Here is a 25,248-nt window from a genome sequence, read left to right on the forward strand (position 1 = left end):
TGAGGATGGGCAGCTGCAGCTACATACACCTCTTCCACTGGAAAGTAAAGGCTGATGGTCAGCCACGTGTCTAGGAAGTTGGTTTTATCATTCAGTAAAGGATCTTGGATGCACTGCACAATTCCCCAAAAACTCCCCATAAAAGGCTCATGACATTTCGGCAGCAGCTCAGCCATAAGTGAATGCACCACCACAGCCAGTGCCTGTGCCCTCACCCATGACTCTAATGAAGGTATTTTGGGAAGCGACCATACTAGCATTGATGATGTCCTCACTACATTCCAAAAGAAGGAAAGATCATCCCTTCTGGCGATCACTAATGCCCGGATTGCCCATGACTCTTGACATTTGGTGATGAACCATTAGAAAAATGGCCTGGGAAATGTCAATACAAATGGTGATCTCCAGCTGCAGTCAGCATGACCTTATTATAAGCAGAAGGACAGATACAAAACCACATGGAGGCATCTTAGATCAAAGACAGGCACCTCTTGGATTAAGTCATTGTTGAATCAAAGATCAGAATAATACACGTATCACTTATTGCACATGAGAGATTAATGCTTCCACAGCAAATCGTTGATTTGTTCAATGAGTGATGAACATCAATGTCTCAGTTCCATTGAAGCCTGAATGAGAATGGAATTCCATGTACAGCTCACAGTCTCAGATCAGTGAGACCAGAGAAAGTCAGCCATACTGGACTCCTGTGCCCAGACCATTCAGTTTGAGCCTCAGCAGAACTGGTTCGATAAAAACAAAGCAGAAGTATGTGGCCTCCTGAAACAAAGCCAAGCAGTCTTCATTGCCTGCAAAAACAACCCAAGGCCAGAAGCCAAGAGGGCAGCACTCCAGCAGCTCAAGACTACGCCAAAGATAAACTTAAACGATAGAAAATAAGTACTGGAAGAGAAAGCCTGAGAGATCAAATAATGTCGAGATTGTGGTGCTGGAAAAGCACGGCAGGTCAGGCAGCATCCAAGGAGCAGGAGAATCGACGTTTCGGGCAAAACCCCTTCATCAGGAATGAGGCTTGTGGGCCGGGGAGCTGAGAGATAAATGGGGGGTGGGGTGGGGCTGGGGGCAGAAGCTGAGAATGCGATAGGTCGCTGGTGGGGGAGAAGGTGATAGGTCAGAAACGAGGATGGAGCAGATAGATGGGAAAGGTGATGGACAGGTCAAGAGGGAGGTGCCGAGTTGGAGGCTTGAGACTGGTATAAAGTGAGGGGGAGGGGAAATGAGGAAACTCTTGAAATCCATATTACTCCGGTGTGGTTGCAGGGTGCCACGGCGGAAGATGATGCATTCTTCCTCCAGTCATAGGATGGTTAGGGATAGGCAATGGAGGAGGCCCAGGACCTCCAGCTCCTTAGTAAAGTGGGAGGGGGAGTTGAAGTGTTCAACCACGGGGTGGTGGGGTTGATTGGTGCAGCTGTCCCAGAGATGTTCTCTGAAACGATCCACAAGTTGGCATCCTGCCTCCTCCATCGCCAAACCCTAACCACCCGACGCCTGGAGGAAGAATGCCTCATCTCCTGCCTTGGGTTCCTACAACCACACGGGATTAATGTGGATTTCACTAGTTTCCTCATTTCACCTCCCCCACCTTACCCCAGTCCCAAGCCTCCAAGTTGGCACCGCCCTCTTGACCTGTCCATCGTCTTTCCCATCTATCCGCTCCACCCTCCTTTCCTACCTATCACCTTCTCCCCACCTTCATCTACCTTTGCATTCTCAGCTACCTTCCCCCAGCTCCAACCCCCCCTCCCATTTATCTCTCAGCATCCCCGGCCCACAAACCTCATTCCTGATTAAGGGCTTATGCCCGAAGCGTCAATTCTCCTGCTCCTCGGATGCTGCCTGACCTGCTGTGCTTTCCCAGCAACGCACTCTCGACTCTGATCTCCAGCATCTTCAGTCCTCACTTTCTCCTAGATCAAATAATGTGCTGACCATCACAACCTACAGTCCAAGTCTAATGGTCAAAATCCCCTTCAGCCAGAAGATAGTGGTTCTCTTCATAACTATGCCACCCACCAACGTTGAAAATAATATTTCCAATAACCCCTCAATTGTGAGGCCTCACTGCCAGCTAGTAGTCTATTCCCCAGTGATAGTAGCCACCAACAACAGGAAAGCTGAAACAAGTAATCGAAAATACAACAAAATTTGTGTTTCCAATAGTATCCCAACTGAGCTCTTCAAAGATGGCAGGCTTTTGCTCAAATCAAACTTCCATGCATTCATCTATTGGTGAGGAAAAAAACGCTCCCTCTCACTTCAGGAATTCAACGTTTGTAACAATGATTTGAAGGTGCTGGTGTTGGACTGGGATGTACAAAGTTAAAAATCACACAGCACCAGGTTGCCTGACGACCACCTGATGAAGGAGCAGTGCTCCGAAAGCTAGTGCTTCCAAATAAACCTGTTGGACCATAACCTGGTGTTGTGTGATTTGTAACAATCTTCAAGAAAGGATCATAAGGCTTGAGAAACTTTCAAGTTATTTCCCTCACGTCCATAACAGGGAACCATGCTTGCTCCTAAATTTCTGTGGTTGAGGAAAACTCTGGGAGACGTTTTGGGGCATCAGACCTTCCAGAGAAATCTCTTGTCTGGCCTTCATTGCCGGACAAATCCAAACTAAATGTTAAGAACATCACTGGGGAATAAATAAATTCATCAATTGAATCAAAGTATTGGACTCAGTAAGTCGTGAGGCTGTGGGGAGAGTGTTGCAAAGAGTGCTGTCTAAGAAACATTAGATTAGATATGATTCCCTACACTAAACATGTGATGCCAGGTTCAGGGATGTCTTAAAGTACTGCAGGGCAGTGTGGCACATGTCAATAAAACATCATGGGTTAAGGAAAATAAATGAGGTCCTGCAGCAATTGAGAGAGTTGGGTAGTTGATTAAAGAAAAAGATTACTAAGATTGTAATCTCCAGATTACTTCCCTTGCTACGCGCTACTGAGTAGCCAAGTAGGAAGATGGGTCAGATGAACGTGAGGCTAAAGGGATGGTGTAGGAGGAAGGGCTTCATTTTTTTTTGGAATCATGGGGACAGCTTCTGTACAAGCTGGACAGGTTACACCTGACCTGGAATGGGCCCAATTGGAGGTTTGCTTGTGCTGCTGTAAGGTTTTCAACTGATTTGATGGCGGGGGGGGGGGGGGTCGGAGGGCACAGGTTAGATATACAGTCAGGAACAAGGTCCTATCAGATATGGAAGGAATGCAATGGCAGAGAAGACATCGGAGCTTTACTGGTAAAGCAGATGAACCGAAGAGTATTGATCAGCACAGGGGAATGATTATTGCAATCACTGAGACATGGCTGAAGGATGGACAGGACTGGCAGCTCAACATTCCAGGGTATCGAATTTTCAGGCAGGAGTGGGGAGGGGTTAATGAAGTAAGGGGTGGGGGGCATTGCATTATTGAGAAAGGAAACCATCACTGAGGTAATGAGGGAGAATGTCATAGAAAGGTGTTCAAATGAGGCCACCTGGGTAGAGCTCAGAAATAAAAAAAGGGGTGATTACTTTTCTGAGGCCTTTCAACAGTCAGAAGGAAATAGAGGAGTAGATATGTAGGCAAATCACAGAAAGGTGTGAGAGAAACAGCTGTAGGAGACCTCAACCTTTGTAAGATAACTGAGATCACCATTGTGTGAAAGGATTAGATGGGGTAGAGTTTTTAAAGAGCATCCAGGCTAGTTTTTTTGTGCCAGTACATAGATAATAAGACCAGAGAAGGGGCAGTGTTAGACCAAATCCGAAGAAACAAAGACGGTCAAGTGGTTGAAGTTTCATTGGGCAAGAATTTTGGGGATAGTGACCATAACTCTAAGTTTCAAAGTCATTATGCAGCGGGATAAAGATAGTACAAAAGTCAACTGTTTAAACTGGGGGAAAGCTGATTTCAATATCATTAGACAGGATGTGACAAACACAGCCTGGGAGCAGCTACCTGCAGGTAAGTCAACATTTGGAAAGGGGGAATCCTTTAAAAGTAGTATAGTGTGAATTCAGGACCAGACTGTTCCTCTAAGGATGAAAGGCGAAGGGCAGCAAGTCCAGGAAACCCTGGATGAATACGGGTTATTGAGAAAGAAGGAAGCATATGTCAGATACAGCACATTAAAAACAGGGGAGCCCCTTCAAATGTACAGAGTGTGGGAGGTTGCTTAAAAAGGAAATCAGGAGGGCAAAGGGGGGCCATGAAATATCTTTGGCAGATGGGATCAAGGAAAACCCCAAGGCTTTTATAGCATACAGAGGAACCTCGATTATCCAGCATTCGATTATCCGAATATTGAATTATCTGTCAAGATCACAAGGTCCCGATGCTCGGCTAAGCTATGTTATCCAGCATTCGATTAACTGAACGAAATACTCCCCGCCCGTGTCCTTCAGATAATCGAGGTTCCTCTGTATTAAGAATAAGAGGATTACCAGGGTAAGAGTGGGCCGATTAGGGAGAAACGGGGCAACCTGTGCCTGCAGCCAGTGGATGTGGGTGAGGTCTTAAATAAATACTTCACAGAGGAGAAAGATCTTGCAGCTGGGGTTATCAGTTGGCAAAGTGAGGCTCTAGAACACATTTTATATGTTTTAGCAGACATAAAGGTGCATATATCCTGATGAAATATACTTCAGGCTGCTACCGCAGGCAATGGAGGAGATTGCTGGGACTCTGGTGGACATATATAATACTACACTGGCTACAGGTGAAGTGTGAGATGACTGGAGGATAGCTAATTTGGTTCCTTTGTTGAAGAAGGGCAGTGGAGTTAGGCTGGGTAATTTCAGCCAATGTAAGTGGGAGGGAAATTATTGGAAAACATTCTGAAGGACAGGATTAATCAATACTTGGAAATGGAGGGATTGATCAGGGATACTCAGCACAGATTTGTTAGATGGAGATCCTGTCTGATGAATTTAATTGACTATTTGAAAAGGTGACTAAATATATTGATGAGGGTAGGGCAGTTGATGTGGTTTACATGGACTTCAGTAAGGCCTTTGACAAGGTCCAACATGGAATGCTTGTCCAAAAGGTAATAGCCCATGGGATCCAAGGCAGATTGGCAAACTGGGTCCAAAATTGTCATCCAAATAGGAGGGAATTGAATTGAATGAGCTTTATTATCAAGGAGCATTGCGAAACGGTGATGGTGGAGAGTTGTTTTTGTAATTGGATGCCTGTAACCAGCGATATAGCACAGGAATTTGTTCTGGGACCTTTACTGTTTGCTCTATGCATTAGCAACTTTGATGAAAATATGGAAGGTTTAATTAGAAAATTTGTAAATTACATGAAAATTGGTATTGTTATTGGTAATTAGAACGATGGTCTCAGACTGCAGTCTGATATTAATCAGCTGATAAATTGGGCAGAGTAATTTACTCCCAATAAATGCGAGGTAGTCCATTTTGGGAGTTTGAATAAGGGAACAATTTACGCAGTGAATGATTGGTCCCTAGGGAGTACTGAGAAACAAAGAGACTTTGGTATAAAAGTCTATCAATCCCTGAAGGTGTCAGCACAGGGAGACTGGGTGCTTAACCAGGCATATGGGATGTTTGCCTTCATTAGTCAGGGTGTAAAACATAGCAGCAAGGAAGTTTTGTTACAATTTTATAAAACATTGGTTAAGCCACAGATGGAATATTGTGTGCAGTTCTGGTTGCCACACTATCGGAGGGATGTGATTACACTGGAGCGGGAGCAGAGGAGATACTTCAGGATGTTGCCTGAGATGAAAAGTCTCAGTTATGAAGACAGACTGGATAGGCTAGGTTTGTTTACCCTGGAGCAGGGGAAGCTGCATGGGGAATCTGATTGAGGTAAACAAAATTATGAAGCATAGACAGAGTAGATCATGAGAATCTCTTGCCCATGGCAGACGTATCTAATACCAGAAGGCACATGTTTCAGGAGAGGAGCAATTGGCTTAGAGGAGATTTAAGAGAAACATCTTCATCCAAAGGGTGGGAGATATATGGAATGTGCTGCCTGAGAGGGTGGTAGAAGCACACACTCATATTTAAGAAGCATCTGGATGAGTGCTTAGAATGCCAGGGCATAGGAGGTAATGGACAAAGCATAGGTAAATGAGATTAGTGTAGTTTGGCATTTGTTGGTGAAATAGACAAGGTGGGCCAAAGGACCTGTTTCTATGCTGTATGACTCTGTGAAGCAGTCACCTTCAAAATCCTGAGTCAAGATCAGAGTGGTGCTGGAAAAGCACAGCAGGTCAGGCAGCATCCGAGGAGCAGGAAAATCGATGTTTCGGGCAAAACCCCTTCATCAGGAAAAGACACAAGTGTCAAGCAAAGCTCTGAGATTGTCCCCACACTATTTATAATTGACCTGACAGTGACTATTCACTTCAATGATCAGATGCCCTTTGGTGAGTATAGTAAGTACTGCCTAGATGGAAAATTCTTTAACCTGAATCACCTCCATACCAATGGTATAAAGTGCCCACCACAAACATGCAGTATTGCAGTATACTTTGCGCCAGATTTGCAAGCTGCTTTTGAGTTCTTTAACTCTGTGTCCAAGAGACATGGACTGTCCTTAAATATTGCCAAACTAAGACTCCTATTAACTCAGGCCTGGTCTGCCAAATATCTCACCTCCCATAAATGGTGAAAGAGAGAGTCTGGAAGATGTTAAGCACTTTCTGTACTTTGGCAGCCACCTCTCTCAAAAGGTCACCATTGAAAAGGAGATTCAACACCAGGCTAACAGTACCAGTTCAGCCTCTTAAAAACTCTAACCGTAAGTGTTCAACAATAAAAGTTCTGCAAGTCTCCAAAAGTCCAAGTGGTTGTTCTCACGAAATGCCTATATTGCAGTGAGACAGGGACCTTGTATCAGTGACACATAAGAGTGCTAAATTCCATCAGCAATGCATCTTTTGTATCCTCTAGATTCAAAGGGATGACTTTGAACAAACATTCATGTCCTTCAAGCATTCAGGCAAGCCTCCTGCAAAGTGAACTATGATGGATGGGACACTTTGTCCAGGTGGCTGATAAACATTACCCCAACAAGCCCTGGTTTCTCAACTCTCAAATAGCCAATGTTCAAGTACAGGACAGAGCAAACACTTCAAAAAACATTTTGATACTCCCTCAAGATGTGGTAGCATTGACACTACTCACTTGTCAGGGCTTGCTGCTAAATGTTCCAGTAGTAAGAACTTGTCCATGGAACTGCATCATGCTTTGAGCCTAAATGCTTTATTGATAAGGTGGTGAAGTTTCAGGAAGGAAAGAAAAGGAAGCAAATCCTGGACTCTAAATCCCACCATGTCATGGGGCATCTTCCCCTTTGTGCTCTGTGGGTTGAGAATGATTCTGTTCAGTCACATGAAAACCAATGGCAGAAACATGCAAATGCAGAGTGATAGCTGATAATGGACATCGATCAGTTACCAGGTCTGGGTTTTATCTTTCCCCCGCCTTTAACTGGAATACTGAAGTCTAGTTCAGCAACCTTGTCACCACCACTCTCAATGACAGCAGCTATTTCATGAAAGAACTAGCTGCTGGAACTACAGTGCCTTCATTGCTGAGCAACATCATTGCTAGACAAGAGCCGAGAGGCCTATCCTTTACTCTTAAATCAGAAACACACAGACAACAATCACATTATGGGAATTTTCCACAGCTCAAAATCTGTAGGAAATATGTGCAAAACAGCAAAGAATACAAATCATAGCCAAATCTTAATCTCGACAGATCACTTTCCTACAGTACATGGGGTATCCTATGATTCATTTGAGTTCAACTTCTCTCAGCTGTGTTCTCACAGTGTTGAAGCTAATTCATTTAAACCATGTGCAAAACCAACATACTCCTTTCTTAAGTGATAATCCTCCACTTCATAACAAAGCAGCTCAGTTGTATATACTGAAAATTATTTAAAGCCACAACTGGAAACTAAAATCTTGAAAAATACATTGGAAAAGGGGGAAGAAGTCTGTAAACTTTACTTTTGAGTGCTCTCTCTCTCTCTCATTGACAAGATTAGTTTTCAGATGTTGGCCCTGTTTTCTGAGTTCAGTTAGTTTTTGGTGTCCTGGTTACAAACACTAATGTGCTGACTCGTTGCTAAACTAATTTCTGAAAGATCCAGGCTTAGCATTTGCCCAGGTTGCCTCAAGCATTAAAACAACGGCTTCTCAGAATTAATTCATGTTTTATTCCTTATTATTGTCAAAAATTGTTCAATTCCTTTTTCATGGACTTGGTCGAATAGCCTAATGTAAATCACATTCATGAGAAGTGGCTACAGGGTGAGCAATTAGTCCAAGCCCATAATAGAACTAAAAGCTACGACTTTCACCATAATGGACAGCCTCTCCGAATCAAGGAGAAAGTAGGAGAAGTTGACAAAATGCATAACTTTCGTTCTGAACAAGGCACTTCTCATTTTTGTGAGGCCAAGCTCCTATCAAGCACATCTGTTTTACAAATGTAGCTGACTATTTAAGTTATCAACTGACTCCACTGCAGTAAGATTTGAGGGCTTAGAGGTATAACACCCAAAGTAATGTGATTAAAACTTGGTGGATTCATTTCAATTAACAGGTTACCCCTTTGGAAAGGTGAGGTGCCCATTTAGATCTAGTTCCAAAGCACATTTGAAGGTGGTAAGGTAGCTACTGCAACTCAGGTGTCCTTTGTAACAGTTAAACATCACTATACATTAATCTGCTACATTCACACTCATTTCAAATGTCAGCAGAGCCGTCAAATTTAATGCCAAAACTGTCAAAGCACCAGTTCAAATTGTCAACAGTTCATCTGAAAGTTTGCTGTAAAGGGGATGTGTCAAAAGCATCAAAAGACTTATTAAAAGGGAGCTGTTATAGCATTCACCTGCTATTTCACTCAGTCTAATAAATTAAACATAAAGGTCTCCATTGCTGCATGACTGATTCATACAACAATATATCTGCCATTTCTTTGACTACGAGATCTGGTTATAGACTGTTTGATGTGAATAGGAATGGTAGGTATAAGATGGAGGATGGTGGAACAGGAGCATGGGTTGGCATAAGGGGTGTAAATGGGCAGTGGGGTGATAGGTGGGCATAGGTCGACATGATGGGCATGAGGGGTCACGGATTGAAATGGAGGAGGCATGGTGAGTGTACGGAGAGGGTGAGTGGGTGTGTGGGATTAGGATTGGAGGGATTTTAATTTTTATTAAATTAAACTTCAACAGACAGCTATGCACCCAGGGATCCATATTCTCACTCTGGTGTTGCCCAGCCTTATTCACAGGAAACTCTACCACCCCAGAGGAACTATCTGACCTCTGGGTGGCTTTTTCTCTAGTCGGGTTTGCAGAGCTGGGAAACATCCTGACCCTGCACTCCCAACCCAACAGTGGAAATCCAAGTCAAAGGATTGAACAGTGACAATCACTGTCAGCAGGTGATCCAAGGCAGAAAAGCTCTGTTTGACAAACCTCCTAAGAGAAATAAAGACTTTACCGTTCTACTTGTTAAGTGCTTTGCCCTGGCCCAGGGGCCTGCTGGCCAGTACGAGTCCCCTTCACTGCACCGTTACTGCTGGAACAAGTCGTTACTCTTTAGCGTCATCTCGCCTCCACTGATATTCTCTGAGTCCTCGCCAGACTTTGCCAATGCAGCTGCCACCGATGCCACTGGGTACTACATCAGCCTTAAATTGGCTCTGCTGTCACCATGGGTCTGCTTCGGCCCTACCTTGTCAATGCAACCCGGTCTCATACTGGGCCCAAACTCACCTCTGCCACTGACTCCATGAATCTGCACTGGACTCAGAGGCTGCCAGGAACCTAAGCTCATCTCTGCCACAGCAGGCATGAATGTTTTGAGTGTTTTTAGGGGAAGATAAGCCCAATATTCCCATGACCTTTGTTACACATAAAACCTGCTCGACAGGTTGGCTGTGGATTACGAAGTGCAGCTTTTAAACAGCTGGTTAGCAATTAAAAGCCAATTAGGCTTGAGTTGAAAACATACAGCAATTCTTGGCACAATGGAGACCTATGGGAAACAATGCTTCCTTTGATGGTGAAAATCTGGAAGCCTCACTTTTGCAAATATACCATAAGAACATGCATCTGCAGAGTGCTCTCCACAGAAATATCAAATCAAGTTGCATCAATGAGACAATCCAGTCTCAAAGGTTCCTGAAACCTGGCTGCAAGTGTGAATGTTTACTGGTACCAGCTAAGGCTGAATATGCTGTTCAATGTTACCCAAATTTCTTTATGTGCAAGTCAAGGATGTGGTATATTTCCAAATGCAACATCCACTATTTGCTGCGGGCAGCATTTCTAGCATATTATAGCTGGCCACATTTCCAAACTCAAACCTAATTGAAATATTAAAAACACATCAAAGCTTTCCTTAAGGGAGATCCAAGATGGCGGCGACCCAGCAAGTCTGAGCCTGTAGTACTCCACCCAAAACTCGGGCAAAGTGGGCTACCCGCTTCCACTACACCTTCCAAACCATTCAAAATAGCTTTTACCTAATTTATTTAGTCATTCTGCACGTAGTGTGAGTAGTCTGGTACAGTGCTAAAATGACTAAAGGAAAGAATGCCCGCAGCTCGCAGCAGGCAGGATCCCCTCCCCCACCCCCTCCAGCAGCAGCAGAGACATCCATGGCTGCCTCAGGGGACTTACCTACGTTGGCGAGCCTGTTCTCTTTAATTAACAAGCTGCAGGAGAAGATCGACGTCTTCATAGATGAATCCAGGTCCAGGTGGGAATCATTCTCGGGCGCGCTGCAATAGCACGACCGAGATATTTTTAAAAATCAAACATCGCATTGGAGGGGCGGAGCTAAAGGCCGCGAACTTGGAAATTGCTGCAGAGTCAGCCGTGGGCCGGGTCTGGACGTTTGAACAACAAGTCCGGGCCTTAGAAGAATACATTGATGACCTCGAGAATCGGGGTCGCCAAAAAAAATTTGTTTGCTGGGCCTTCCTGAATGGGAAGTGGAAGGCCAGCTTGCAGTGGCTCCTTCAGATACTGAAGCTGGAGTCTGGGTCAGGCCAGGTGGAGGTAGAGTGGGCCCACCGGGTTGCTATACGCAGGCCCAGGTTGGACCAGCGCCCCTGCACGGTCCTGTTCCAGCTTCAGTGTTACAGAGAGAAGCAAATGCTTCTGGAAGCCTCCAGAACCCTCCGGGAGGATCCCCATGCCATGATATCTAAGGGATCTAGGATTATGCTGTTCCAGGATTTCTCCCCAGCTTTGGCCTGCAAGAGGAGGGTGTTTGATGAAACAAAGAAGCGTCTAAGGGACTTAAACATCCAGTATTTCTTGCATTACCCAGCAACACTGCGCTTAGGCCACAAAGGATCCGTCTATAACTTTGGATTGCCGGTGAAGGCCAAAGAATTTTTGGACTCTCTTAAATAAACTCTAAGAATGAATCCGTGTGGTCAATGAGGCTGTTTTGCTTCCCCCCCCCCCCCCCCCCCTGTCTACCCTTTCTTTTCTTATTATTTCCTTTATTGTTTAATATCGTCTCCGGGAGGGGTAGGGAGGGGGGCTTATTTGCTCTCCAGTATGCAATTTCCTTTTTATTTATATAATACAAGCAGTTTGGTTGATTCGTGTGGGGGATGGTGATTGTTCTGTTCTACCTCATTTCTTTCTTAGAGTGGGGTTTTCTTTTTCTGTTATCATACTTAGTTATTACCTGCTGAGATTGTAACTTTATAGTTTTATATGCTGATACTTGGTATTATCTTTACTAAATGTATCTAGGCACTGGTGTGGGTGGGGGTGGTGGGGAGCTCACTTTCATCTTTAGCTTTATAGCACACTGGAATTTCTTTATTTTACTATGTGGTGCCTGGGTTGAGGGTGGGGTGCTGGTTGGGAGAGGATACCATAGGTTTACTGAGCGGAAGGGATGCCCTCTGGGAGCAAGGGGGAAAATCTCCATTTAAATGTGTTTTATATTTTTCTTATTTAGAAATAGTTTTTCACTATATTGGTGTGAGTGCATTAAAGAATTTCTATTTTTGTGAATTTTCCACGATCAATGCTCGGAGTATTTTGGGTGGGGTTCTCCCTCCCGGGGGGTCTCGGACTTGCCTGGATGATCAGGGTTAGTCATTCGATTAGGTGGTGCACCTGGAATGTCAAGGGGAGTAATTCACCAATCAAAAGGAAGAAAATACTATCAAACCTCAAAAAAGAAGGAATTGATATAGCTCTCTTTACAGGAGACACAATTATTGGATAAAGAGCACTTGAAATTACAACAAGGAGGATTTGATCAGGCCTTCTTTTCATCTTTTAGTTCAAAAGGTAGGGGAATAGTTATTCTCATTTGGAAGAACCTTCCTTTTAAAATCTTAAGTCAGATAAAGGATGGATCTGGATGGTATATACTGATCAAAGCCCTCATAAATGGAGAGGAGCATGGGATTTTGAACCTTTATTGTCCTCCGGCACACTCTTTCAAATTTATAATGGAAGCATTCTCCAAACTGATGGCTTTCGGGGCTCGTTACACAATTATAGGAGGAGATTTTAACTGTATTATGGACCCGGAGGTAGACAGGATACCCAAAAGTACTGCGGGTATATCTCTTCGATCCAAACAATTGGCGGATTTGAATAAGGAGTCAGGGTTAGTAGATGTGTGGAGGTGCCTTCATCCACAAGGCAGAGATTTCTCTTTTTATTCTAATCTACGTAATTGAATTGATATTGAGAGCTTTTTGCTCCCTTTACTTTTCTGAATTCCACACTATCCTGTAAAATAGGTAATATAATAATTTCTGATCACGCTGCAGTGTATATGGAAACCAAGACTAGGAACAATGAAACGACCGCCCGACATTGCCGTATGGATTCTTTTTTAATGAAGGATAGTAAATTTGTAAAATATTTTTCTCAAGGATTCAAAACCTTTTTGGAAATTAACTCAGCTCCAGCCCTTAACCCGTCAGTGATGTGGGAGACCATTAAGGCTTATGCGCGGGGTCTGATTATTTCATACTCGGCAGAAAAAACAAAAGGGAGAGCAACAACATCTACTCGAGGCTCGCTTGAAGGCAGCTGAGATAGTGTATGTTGATAGGCCCTCTGTTGCTAAGTTACAAAGGATTACAGCCCTTAGGACAGTCCTGAATACTGCACTTACCCAAACGGCAAAGAGGGAAATATTATTTGTAAAGCAAAGATTATATGAATACAGAGATAAGCCTGGTAGATACCTAGTGTTTCTCGCAAGGGAAAAAAAGACCCCTCGAGCTATCACATCCATCAGGGAAAGTGCTGGTACTTTGACTCATGACCGCAAAAGGATCAATACAGCCTTCAGAGAGTTTTACTCTGATTTATATAAATCATAGGATTGTGTAGACAGATCTAGGAAAAGGGAGGCCTTTTTTAAAAGCCTGGCCTTTCCGGACTTAACCCCAGAACAGGTGTCGATCCTGAATGCTCCCCTGACAATCCAGGAAGTACTTGACACAATCAGGCAGCTTCAGAGCGGTAAAGCACCTGGCCCAGATGGATTCCAGGCTGAATTCTACAAAGAGTTTATAGGGGTACTGGCTGGTCCACTTATAGTCATGTGTAATTATTCATATAGTCAGGGCTGCCTCCCCGCTTCGTTGAGAGAGGTGAATATCTCTCTCATTCTCAAAAAAGGAAAGACCCCAGAAGATTGCGCATCATACATACCAATATCTTTACTAAACGTAGATTTTAAATTATTTCTGAAACATTAGCATGAAGGCTGGAGAGGGTTTTACCACACATCATAAAAGAGGAGCAGACAGGGTTTATCAAGGGCCATAGATCATCTAATAATATTAGAAGGGTTTTGAATGTGACTCAAGTCTGTCATCAGGAAAGAATACCAGGAATAGTAGTCTCGTTGGATGCGGAGAAGGCACTCGACCGGGTTGAATGGTCATACCTGTTTTACATACTGGAAAAGTTCGGTGTCAGAAAGGTATTCGCTAAATGGGTGTCAATATTGTATAATGACCCCAAAGCGGCCGTGATTACCAATGGCTTAGGCTCGGATAGCTTCAATGTGGATAGGGGCTGCCATCAGGGTTGTCCTGTCTCACTATTGTTATTTACGCTAATAATTGAGCCATTGGCGGAAGCTATACGGGCTGATTCTAATGTAATAGCTCTGAGGGTTGGTACGGGTAAACATAAAATGACCCCTTATGCAGATGATGTTCTCCTCTTTCTTAGTAATCCTTTGATGTCCGTGCCACGCCTGACCCAAGGAATTAATTTATTTAGTGTGTTTTCAGGTTACAAAATTAATTTCACAAAATCAGAGGCCATGCCGATGGGCGGTCTCGCTAGTATGTCCCACTTATCAGATGGATCTCGCTTTTACTTTCGGTGGTCCTTGGAGGGTTTTTTATATTTAGGTATTTTTATCACCTCAATATTTGGCCAGCTGTATAAAGCCAATTTTATACATCTGTTGGAGAGGATAAGGCAGGACTTTCAACCGTGGGGGGAATCTTCCAATATCTTGGTTAGGTAGAATAGCTCTAATTAAAATGATTATTTTGCCCCATCTCCTATACCCTGTCAGACTGCTCCCTGTGATGCTACCGAGGCCGGCATTGCACAAACTATACGGTTGGCTTGGATCTTTCATCTGGAATCATAGATGGGGCCCCTCATTAAGTTAAGGAAGCTGCAGCTTCCACAAGCAAGGGGAGGGCTGGATTTTCCAGACTTTAGGAGGTATCAGCTGAGTTCTCTATTAAGCTACATAGCTGATTGTGGGTCACACAAAACCCAATCACTCTGGATGGACATTGAGGCCTCTCAAGCAATGTGCCCTCTTATTAATCTCCTATTTTTAGATAAAATGAATGCCATTGTGGACCATTGTAAAAACCCTATTATATTAAAGACAATTAAAGCCCGGAGGATAATGCAGCAAAATGAGGGCAACTCACAAAAAACCCCCCCTTATACTCCTATAGTGGGAGCATGGGGTTTTCACAGACGCCACATTTAAATCCTGGTGGTCCAGGGGTATTTCTTGCTTAGGGGATTTGTTTGATGGGGAGGTTATGATGTCTTTTGAACAGTTACACCAGAAATTTGGACTACCTAATGGAGACCTCTTTCGGTACTTCCAAATTCGAAATTACATACAGAAGAAGACTACGTTATTAGATTGCTCTTATAAATCAGATAGGGAACAAAGAGTGTTGCGGCCAGTGGGTTTACCCTCGGTCAGCACTCTTTATCACTCACTACATAACGTTGTATCGGAAGACATGGAAAGATTGTTTAAAACATGGAATCAGGAGTTGGGGTTGGAAATCTCTTCAGAAATGTGGGACGACATTTGGGAAAATGCAAGAAAGATCTCTATATATAATAGAACCCAAGATACTCAATTAAAGATACTCCATAGGACTCATATAGCTCCAGAATGATTGGCAAAATTTAGGGCAGGAGCATCTCCAATGTGTCCTAAATGTAAAATAGAGGTGGGCACTCTCACACACTGCTTATGGACATGAGATAAGATCCGCAATTACTGGGTCAGAGTAGCAAATGCTCTGACAGAAATCTTGGGAGCAGAAATTAGGGTGGATCCAGTATCTCTTCTCCTGGGCTTTTCGAACTTGCCCTCCCTGGATGTGCACGGGAGGAAATTATTCTCTATTCTTTCCTTTAGTGCAAGGAAAAATATCTTAGTAAACTGGGTAGCTGAGGGCCCTCCAGGACTTTCGAATTGGTATAGGTTGGTCATAGAATCTATTCCCCTTGACTTCCTTACAAATATGGTGCACCAAAAAATTGAATTATTCTATAATATGGAAGCCCTTTCTGAACGAAAAGGATACAGATATCTCGGCCATTTTGTCAAGGGCTTTTATCTAGTTGTGATAGTGGTTCTGGCTAGTCCGGGGACCCCGGGGGGGGGGGGGGAGGAATGCCATACGAATAGGGGTTTTATTATGACTTGATGTTAATTCGTCCTGACCATGTACCTCATTATTTAATTATTATGTTATCCTTTTTTTCTTTTTAAGTAATGTAAGATATTTTATTATACTTTCTGGTTAGTTATAAGTTAGATTAGTAGTTAGTTGAGTGTTTTTTCTTTTCTTTATCTTTTCTCTTTGTTTGCTACGTCTTGGCCATTATTTGTTTCATATCTAATTGCATATTAATGTTTGTATTTGTGTGTATTATTTTGTAAGTTTGTAATAATATGTTATATAAAAAAAATTTTCTTTTTCTTCAATAAAAATATCTATCAAAAGTAAAGCTTTCCTTATCACAAGACAGCGTGATGAGATCAAAGGGCTAAAAATAATGAGGAAGCCAGTCAGGTTTTTGATCTGCTAACTGATCGAACACAGAGGCCTAAACTGTGTCAATATTAGCTTTGGCTTGCCATCACAGGCACTAGGTATACTATTCATTTGCAATGTGTTTTCATTGTGTTTTCGTTGATTGACAGTTCTATAAATAGAAAGTGCCAAAATCCTTGAATAAATAGGATAGCTACTGGTGACTATGTTAGCTCCTGTGCAAGAATATTTTTACATTTTAATACAGAATCACAGTTTAGTGCACCTTCCAGATCCATGAGAGAGTCCAAGCCTCGAAGGGCAGAATGGCCTATTCCTGCACCTATTGTCTATTGTCAGAGCAGATATTGCCTGCATAGATAACCTTCCTAGACCAGGTTGGAGGTGGGTAATTGTGTCCATGTTGCACATGGTTGAAGCAATGACAGAATCCTGGGATAGCCCACTCATCTGGTTACTTCAGGTACACGTTTTGTCACCTATCTGGACCCTGACCTCTTGTCACCAAGTAGCAGTTCAATGGCGTCACTAACACAGGAAGGGAGAACTCTTGACATTTTGAAGAACAGGCCAATATGCCAGACTATATCATACACTGCAGGGAGGTCAAGGAAAAATGACCCCATTTTGAGATTTCTTTGAAAGCTATTTATAATGAAGGGGGTTAATGTGAGAATCTGATCACGTACTTCATCCTTATCAAAAGCCTGTCTGGTCCATTCTCAGGATGTTTTCTATGCTTGGGTTTGATGCACTGTAGAATTATACACCTTAAGGCATGTTGATAGTAGGAATACCGGCCAAGAGTTGGATGATTATTTGGAGACTTTCCTGGCTTTGTGAGAGCGATGACTTTCAAGATACACCTGGATTTTAGCAGCTTTCCCTCACATGAGACCCCAGTAAAGAACTGGGCCAACTAATAGAAGTCCCATGGCCAAGGTGGTTTAAGAGCTAAGGGACGATGTTTAAAATTATACTTCTTTACCATGGGATGCATGATTTGATTAGTCTTGCGCTGAACAACCATAAAAGTTAGTGAAGGAAACATTAACTTCCTATCAGCGATAGTGGAGACTCCAGGTAATAATTCTCTCTGTGACCATAATGCAGCAACAGCTGGACACGAGCTTCTTCCCTGGGCCAGGACAGCCTGTGTGGCATCCTGGAGACCTCAGAGCTCATCAGCTGAGGTTTCCTGGATCAGATTGTCTCCTGTAATCATTGACTCCTGGCGCCCTAGGCCTGGCACCTCCACGATCATCCACTCACCCTGTGCAGCAGGAAGTGCCCCTGGATGTATGCCCTGCCCCATCCCTCTCCTATGTCCTGTTCCAAGAAAGTCGCACCTTCCTCTGTCTTTGCCTCTTCAGAGTGTACCCCCTTTCTTTGGGCCAAGTTATGAAATGTGCAGCAGCTCCCAGCCAGGTGAGATATCCTGACAATGCAGACAGAGAAAGTACATCTTCAGCAGGCCAGTGGCTTGCTCAGTGAGTGCTGTGCCAAGTTGACAACTATAAATGAAATTTTCTTTTATGGTGATTTTTGTGGTGCTCACATAGTGAAGAGCAGCCATCTCCACAGAGGATAGCCCTTGTCCTTTAGAATCCATTCCCAGAGCCAGGTGGGAGAGATGAACGAGCATTGACTAGTGAAGAATGAAAATGTCATGACACTTTCCAGGAAAGTGTGCACACCCCAGCAGGTTGAAGCAACAGGCCTTCCAGTAGATGAACCACCCTGCTCCAATAATGGGTCCTTTGATGGCAACATGGGTGCAGTTAATACCACCCTGGATTTTGGGCAATTTGACAATGGTGGCAAAACCCAGCACCTTCTGAGCTTGGGGTCTGAAAACTTGATGTAGTCGCCAGCCTTGGCAAAGATGGCAGCTGTGATTTAGATTCTGGAAGTGTCCTATCAGCTCGGAAAATACTGAATGTAACTCCTCTATTCAGGAAGGTAGCAAGGCAGAAAGCAGGAAACTACAGGTTAGCTCGCTTAATGTCGGTCTGAGGGGAAATGCTGGAATCTATTATTCAAGAAGTTATAACAGGGCACTTCGAAAATCTCAATGCAACAAGCATGGTTTTGTAAAAGGAAATTGTGTTCATTAAATTTATTAGATATTTTTGTGGAAGTATCAAGCATTGAGGATAAAGAAGGACCTTTGGATACAGTCATATTGTATTTCCAGAAGTAGGGTAACATATGAGCAGGGATAGAGAAGTGGTTAGCTAACAAGATACAGCAAAGGCATAAACAGGTCATTTTGGTTTGGCAAGATGTGATAAGTGAGTCCCACTGGAATCAATGTTAGTGCTTCGACAACTTAAAATCCATTTCAATGACTCAGATGATGGGATTGAAGATATGGTTGCTCGGTTTGCTGATGACAAAGCAGGGAAGGAAGTTGTGAAGAGGATGTAAAAGGAAAGGGCAGGAGCAGGTTAGAAAAGTGAGCAAATGGATTATAATGTGGGAAATTGTTGATTCATCCACTTTTGCAGGAAGAACAAAGTATAATTATTTATTTATTATTTTAGTATTATTTCAATGAAGAGAAATAGCAGACCTATGGTCCAGAGGGATTTAGGGATTTAGATACATGAATCACAAAATGTGAATGTGGAGGCACAGCAAGGGATTCGGAAGATAAATGGGATGTTGGTATTCATTGCAAGGGGAATGGAACATCTAAGTGGGGAATGCTTTTCTACAGCTATACAGGGCATTAATGATACCATACCTGGAGTACTGTGTACACACTTTTGGCCTTGTCATTTAAGGAAGGATATAGCTGTGTCAGAAGCAGTTCAGAGAATGCGCGCCTGACAAATTCCTGGAATGGGGAAAGGAGGTTATTGTTTGAAGAAAGATTGGACAGTGTGGCCCTATATCCATGAGAGATTAAAGACTGAGACATAATCTTATTGAAACACTCAAGTTCCTGATGAAAGTTGGCAGGTGGATCCTACAAGGATGTTTGCTTTTGGAGAAGAACTGGGGGATACAGTTTAAAAATACAAGGTCTCCCACTGAAGACGAGAATTCTTTGCTCTCACGGGTCTGCAAGGCTGTGGAACTCTCACCCTCAGACCGGGGTGGACACAGGGTCATTGAGGTGGAGATGAATTCAAGACTAACAAGGTTGGGTGGGGGGGAGGGGGGGGGAGAGGTGATAGGCTCAGGGAGCCAAATGGCCTCTGACTGCTCCTGATTGGTATATTGGTGCATTACCATGGTGACGCAGCAGTTTCCAGCTGACCGTGAGATTTTACAGGGGCCCACAGCCCTGCGATGATCCAGCACAGAAGAAATTCAAGATGATGGTAACATTGACTGCTGCTGACTGGTTATGGCAGTGAGTGAGGGAAATGTCAGCTCTGCAGTAACAGAAGGTACAGAAAACTATGATTATCTTCCTGGAGAGGAGCAGTCTCCTTCACATCCAGGTAATTCTGCCTCCTCCAGTCGATTCCGTGCCCAGGATAGGAGCTCCTTCTCTTTGTCACCCTCATCTTGCTACTGTACCATCCTGATGCCTGGGTCCCTTCTTCAATGCATGTGCTGCCCTTGCACTACTTTAATGGCTTTTACTGCAGCAGCAGCCATTCCCAGGTACACCTTCCACATCCAACAGGATAGCCAAGCTGGAGGGAGAAAGGGCCTCAGACATCCCATTTTCCCTCTCCTTTGATAAGAGTGTGGTTGGAATGAGGTCAGCCAACTGGACCTCACAGAATATGAGTTCCCTGATTGGGGCTGTTAATCTGGTCCAGGGAGCTCTGGCTGACAGGTATAAAGGGAAGTTACAGACGTACTGACACTCTGAGGCAGTACAAGACTCAAGGACTGTTCACATGTAAATAAAGGGTGACTTGGTCATGGGGTACTGACTTCTGTGGATTTATTTCAATGAGCACCTTTAATTCTTCAATCCATGCAGTGAACCTTTTCGGCCTGTTGCAATGCCTCTGCCTAACCTTCAGAGTTTCCCTGCCTTTTGAGTCACCTTCATTTCTAGTCACACCTTTCTTCACTGGCCACCAACAAAGAACCCTTGAATTCAGCCTCCACCCACAAGTTTCCATTCGATGTAGATATTTTTGAAATCAACCTGTTCAGAAAGATGTTATTGCACACCTCTGAGACGGTGGAATTTGAACCCTGGTCTATATTACCACTGCACCACAAAGGACCTCATTGACTGGCTCTAAAGGCCTTAATAAGGTCAATTGGCCTTATAAGTAATTATTCAGAGGCATTGCCCTTTTTTGCACTACTGAATGTAGTGGAGAGCGGAAGCAGAGGTTGAACATTGTCTACTCTACTCACAACCTGCTCTTCCTCTCCACATCCTGCCGCAATTGCGTCCCATTGTGGGACAGCAATACCTAGCTCCAGGAATCGGCAGCTGGCACTTGGGATTGAAGGCACCACTTTATAATGCAGCAAAATGGAGCTTGGAATGATAAACCTGTCAGAACTGCTGTTGTCCACCAAGCCAGTGAGGATCACAGCAAAGCAGGGTCTCCGTGTGTGGTTCAATCAAGATTGAAGAGTCACAAAAGAAGTTTACTTTTAATACACAAACATCATGGCTGATATCACCCAGCTTCTATGATAAAATGTGGACTTATAACTTCAATTCACATAGGATTCATGTTATTTAATGATTACATGAATGCTGTTAGGCTTGCAGACATGAACAAGCAGCTTCTGAAAATATCTGGAGGCTGGTTACCACATTCATCATGATGCAAACAGTCATAACCAATAACCCCAGGCCTTTGAATTATGTTCAACAGTTTATTAGCAAGAAGAAATAGTGGGAAGAGCTTCCAAAGAGCTTTGCTGTTTTGTCACACAGTACGCTAGTTACTGAAAACTAAGCTAGCCCCCCCCCGTTGAAATGACACTAATTTTCCCTCTTCTAAATAGAAAGGTTGTAATAGATTCTAAATTGTAATGTGTATAATCAATTAGGGGATTAGACATGCGGAGAGAATAATTAAATAGAAGTGGATTTTGTTAATTTTCCATTCAACAAATAGTATAGCTGATTTATCAGTGCAAATATGATCAAAGTGGTGTGGTTTTGAGCGGTACTGACCCTGAAGATTCTGGATGTGATTTTGTTTTACCTGCAGAATTAACTGATAGCTGTTGTTCTCTCTCTCCCTTCCCCCAGATCCTCATAAAACAAAAGTTGACAAACTCTGGAAAATGAAAAAGCACTCAAAACACCATCTAAGTTTTTGAACACTTGTAAAAGGCAGTATGAACAACATATAAAATAGAAGAGAAAAGCTGGAAATGTTCAGCAGAGTTCTGACAAGCAGTCATCAACTTCAATATCAAGGCTATCTTTCTCGGCTGCTGGACTTGCTAAGCATTTCCACACTTTCAGTTTTATTTGTTATTTGACAATCTTGTTCCCACAGTTAAGCCCAAAACCCTCAACTTTATGACTCATTTTCCAAGCTTTCTATTCAAAGCCTCAACTTGGACTGAAAATCTACCATAACTTGCATGACTCAAGCTGCTTCCACTCACAAACACCCTCTCAACACTGTTCAATATGAAAATGACCATTTCCTATCACATGGTCACTAGCTCGCTCCATCTTACATTGTTCAGAATCATTCTAAGTGAGTGGGCAAAAGCTTGGGAGATGGAATATAATGTTGGGAAATGTGAGGGTATGTACTTTGGCAGGAAGAATAGAGGCGATGAATATTATTTAAATGGTAAAAGACTGAAGAAAGCTACGGAAGAGAGGGAGTTGGGAGTCCTTGTCCATGAATCACAAAACGTTAGCACCCAAATTTGACAGGCAAATGGATTGTTGGCCTTTATTTCAAAGGGAATGAAGTTTAAAAGTATGGAGATTTTAAAACTATACAAGGTATTAGTCAGACCACAGCTGAAATAATGTGAAAATCTGGAGTACTTTATCGAAGGAAAGTTATACTGGCATTGGAGGCAGTCCACAGAAGGTTCACCAGTCTGATACAACATGCAGGGTATAGGAACAAGGAGAGGTTGAGTCGATTGGGCCTGTACTTGTTGGAATTTAGAAGAATGAGAGACAACCTTATTGAAACATGTCAGATTCTTGGAGGATTTGATAGGGTGGAGTTGGAAAGGTTGTTTACCCTTAGTGGAAGAATCCAGGACAGAGGGCATAATCTCAGAATAAATGGTTATACATTTAGGACACAGATGAGGAGGAATTTCTTATTTCAGAGGGCTACAGTTCTGTGAAATTCTTTACCACAGGGGGCTGTAGAAATTGAGTCATTAAGTATATTCAAAACGAAGATGATTAGATTCGTTTAATGAGTAAGGGAAATCAAGGGATATGGGGAAAAGGCAAGAAAGTGAAAGAATATCAGATCAGCCATCATCTCATTGAATGGCAGAGCAGGCTGAATGGCCTATACTCAGAATGAACTATACAGTCATGGTCACTGCAGTACAATTGTATATACGCTGTTTAAAGAGGAAGAGGGTGAAGGGGTACAAAGGGTTTTGAGCATGATCTCATTGGAAAAAGATGAGAAGTGATAAGATTGTAATTTTTAGAGTTATAAAGTGACAAGCAAAGGTTGCATAAACAACCTTTAATGCAGGCATGGATGGATGAAAATTCAAAATTATTCTGGAGGAATATTTCAATTAGCAGATAGTCAATCAACAGTCTGGGGGTTACGATTGATCTGAAACTGAACTGGACCAGCCGTATAAATACAGTAGCTATAGCAGAAGGTCAGATATTAGAAACCCTACAGCGAGTAACCCACCTTCTAACCCCACAGAGCCTGTCCTCCATCTTCAAGGCACAAATCAGCAGTGTGATGGAATACTCACCACTTGCCTGGATGGGTGCAGCTCCAACAAAACTCAACAAGCTTAATACCATCCAGGACAAAGCAGTCCATGTAACTGGCACCACTTTCACAAGTGTCCACTCCCTCTACTACTGACTCTCAGCAACAGCAGTGTGTACCATTTACAAAATACATTGCAGAAATTCATCAAAGATCCTGAGACATCACCTTCCAAACTCATGACCACCACCATCTAGAAGGACAAGGGCAGATGGTAATGCCACCAGCTGCAAACCATTCCACATCACTCACTATCTTGATTTGAAAATATAATCGGTCTCCCATTAGTGTCACTAGGTCAAGATGCTGGAATTCCCTCCCTAACGGTAAAGTGAATGTGCTTATATCACATGGACTACAGGGGTTCAAGACGATAGCTCACTACCACTTTCTCTACAGCAATTATAACTGAGCCAGTGACACCCAGAGCCTGTGAATAAATAACAAAATCTTTGGAAAAGGCTGCTTAGGGAAGTAATAGAAGCAGATAATGCAGACTTCTTCAAATGCTATTATTTATTTAATTTATTCACAAAGTGTGGGTGCTGCTGACCAGGCCAGCACTTATTTCCCAGAGAGCAATGAAGAATCTACCACATCACTGTGGATCTGCAAAGTTAAAAATCACACAACACCAGGTTATAGTCCAACAGGTTTATTTGGAACTATTTTGGACTGTAACCTTGTACTGTGTGATTTTTAACTTTGTACACCCGAGTTCAAAACCGGCATCTCCAAATCATGGCTGGTGGGTCTGGACTCATGCATAGGCTAGATCAGATAAGGAGACAAAAAAAAACTGCTGGAATTCAAAATTGATAGGTAGGAGGCTGGAAGAACACAGCAAGCTAGGCAGCAACAGGAGGTGGAGAAGTTTCAGGTGTAACCCTTCTTCAGGACTGGGCGTGGGTATAGAGGGAGCTGCAGATAAAGGGGGTGATGGGGGCATAGTGGTAAAGACAGACAGAGGGTACAACCTGGTTGGTCAATGGGAGGAATGAATCCAGTTGGTGACTGTGAGTAATGGAAGGGAGGTTATTTGAAATTGGAGAACTCAATGTTGTCTTAATTTCAGATTTTTACTGAACTCAAATTCCACCATTTGCTATGGCAGGATTCAAACCCAAATCATTATCTGGGTCGCTGGATTAACAGTCTAGTGATAATACCACTAGGCCATTGCCTCCCCTGAATTACAGCATTTAAAAGGCATCTGGATAGGTATATGAATAGGAAGGGTTAACAGGGATATGGGGCAGGTGCTGACAAATGGGACTAGATTAGGTTGGGATAACTGCTCAGCATGGACAAGTTGGACCGAAGGATCTTTTTCCGTGCTGTACATCTCTATGACTCTGAACAGACATTAACGAACCAGATGAGTTTTTATGACAATCGACAATCAGCTTCATGTTTGTGGGCAGCACAGTGGCACAGTGGTTAGCACTGCTGCCTCACAACACCAGAGACCCGGGTTCAATTCCTGCTTCAGGCAACTGTCTGTGTGGAGTTTGCACATTCTCCCCGTGTCTGAGTGGGTTTTCTCCGGGTGCTCTGGTTTCTTCCCACAGTCCAAAAATGTGCAGGTTAGGTGAATTGGCCATGCTAAATTGCCCGTAGTGTTAGGTGTAGGGGAATGGGTCTGGTCTGGTTGGGTTGCTCTTCGGAGGGTCACTGTGGGCTTCACTGAAAGGTCTGTTTCCACAATGTAAGTAATCTAATCTAATTGGACTCTCAACTCCAGAGTTTTATTAAGTTCAAATTCTACCATCTGCCACGGCGGGATTCAGAAGTGGATGCCCAGAACATTACCTGGATGTGTGGATTAATAGTCTAGTGGTAACACCATGAGGCCATTTCCTCCCCTAAATGCCAACAAAATAATAATCAAAAAAAAATCTTTTGGGATAAATTAAGGATGATGGAAAAGAGTGAAACCGAAAGAGAGAAGAAGGGAGGCTGACAAGGCAGGGCAGAAAGAAAGAG

General features: G+C 43.2%; 1 protein-coding gene across 1 annotated transcript in view; it reads right to left on the reverse strand.

Annotated features, from left to right (window-relative positions):
* Positions 1 to 25,248, reverse strand: part of glipr2l (GLI pathogenesis-related 2, like) — a 64,025-nt gene that overhangs the window by 25,382 nt on the left and 13,395 nt on the right. The window lies entirely within an intron of this gene.

This window comes from Chiloscyllium punctatum, chromosome 8, assembly GCF_047496795.1.
Source record: "Chiloscyllium punctatum isolate Juve2018m chromosome 8, sChiPun1.3, whole genome shotgun sequence".
Lineage (NCBI taxonomy): Eukaryota > Metazoa > Chordata > Chondrichthyes > Orectolobiformes > Hemiscylliidae > Chiloscyllium > Chiloscyllium punctatum.